Source organism: Haliaeetus leucocephalus, unplaced genomic scaffold (genome assembly GCF_000737465.1).
Source record: "Haliaeetus leucocephalus isolate CR32 unplaced genomic scaffold, Haliaeetus_leucocephalus-4.0 Scaffold1, whole genome shotgun sequence".
In the NCBI taxonomy this organism is placed as follows: domain Eukaryota; kingdom Metazoa; phylum Chordata; class Aves; order Accipitriformes; family Accipitridae; genus Haliaeetus; species Haliaeetus leucocephalus.
In genome coordinates, this window is record NW_010972437.1 from 7,939,813 (window position 1) to 7,941,435 (window position 1,623).

At 41.0% G+C, this 1,623-nt stretch overlaps 1 protein-coding gene across 1 annotated transcript in view; it reads left to right on the plus strand.

The window, feature by feature from the left end:
- Positions 1–1,623, plus strand: part of NEUROD1 (neuronal differentiation 1) — an 11,534-nt gene that overhangs the window by 1,403 nt on the left and 8,508 nt on the right. The window lies entirely within an intron of this gene.

Consider the following 1,623-nt stretch of genomic DNA (forward strand, 5'->3'; position numbering starts at 1 on the left):
CGCCGCCTCGGGGGGCCGCCGCGTCCCCGCTCCCCCGCCGCCCGGCTGCCGCTCCGCGCAGCGACGCTGTAGGTCTGAGCTGGGGTAGGGGCACCGGGATCGCGTCAATCACCTGATCGGGATCACAAAATCACAAGCAATAATTAGGATCTATGCAATTTTTAAACTAGCGATGGGCCAATTACAAAATATATATGAAATCTCTATTTTTCAACCAACGTTTTACTACTTGTTACCTTTCCCATGCTGAATTATTTTGTTGTGATTTTGTACAGAATTTTTAATGACTTTTTATAACGTGGATTTCCTATTTTAAACCATGCAGCTTCATCAATTTTTATACATATCGGAAAGGTAGAAGTATATCTAATTTATACAAAATAATTTAACTAATTTAAACCAGCAGAAAAGTGCTTAGAGAAGTTATGTTGCCTTAGCACTTCTTTCCTTTCAAATAGTTGAAGAAGAAGAAAAAAAAATGCACAATCCGGGCAACTTCTTTCCCATGAAAGTATCTTTTTTTTCTTTTTTTTCTTTTCTTTTTTTTTTTCTTTTTCCTTTCCCCCCTACGACAAGAACCAGATCCCCTAGGTCTTGAGAAGATATAAGAACGAGAGACTTATTTTCTATTAAAACATATCAATTCAACACATTACTTGCACAAACTTGTATATAAAGATTATAAGCAAATGCCAACACCCTTTTTAAATCGAAAGCTGCTTGACTATCACATACAATTTGCACTGTTTCTTTTTAGTCTTTGAACCCCTTGGCATTCCGTGGGTTTTTTGGGTTTGGTTTTTTGGGTTTGGGTTTGGTTGGGTTTTTTTTTCTTTTTGAAGAGAACTTGAAGATGTTAATGTTTCCGGGCGATATAAATGCATGATTTTATACCTGTTCACACAATCCGTGGTTGTCATATGCTCATGTTATCAATCGGAACCTAAAACTAATCAGGTTGTTAAAGTCGGGCTATATACCTATTGTAGTCGATTAGTACGGTAGCTTGAAACAAATTCAAACCATTTAATCCGTAATTAGAACAATAGCTATTGCATGTACAATGCAGTCCAGAATAAGTGCTGTTTGAAATGTAACGCTGGTTCAACTGGAATCAATCTGTACTGTAATTTTGTTTGTAATCCTGTATATTATGGTGTAATGCACACTGGGATTTTAGAAAAACATCCGTCCTTTGGCAACAACATAGTATTGAACATTTGGTCGAATGTTGCATTTCTCCTTAAATGTGATTATTAATTTTTTTCTTAGTGTCAGTAATTCCTATGGGATTATTGTTTTATTCGGATAGCTCATGAAAGGTGCAACACTTATTATTTGTAGAATAAAATTGGATTAAAAAAAGGACACGCATTCTTTACTTACCTTGAGGGGTTCCTGGGGAAGGGGCGCGGATTTTCTTCGTTTGTTTACAGCGAAACCTCCCCTTTGCAAGGCTGATTTGTTCAAGTAGGGAAAGGGGGGGGGCAGAAACGCACTTCGCCTGGGGGCTGCGCCGAGCTCCCCGCGCCCGCCCCGGCTCAGCCCGCCCCGGCTCAGCCCGGCTCGGCTCAGCCATCCCAGGCTCAGCCCGGCTCGGCTCAGCCCGGCGCGGCTCGGCTC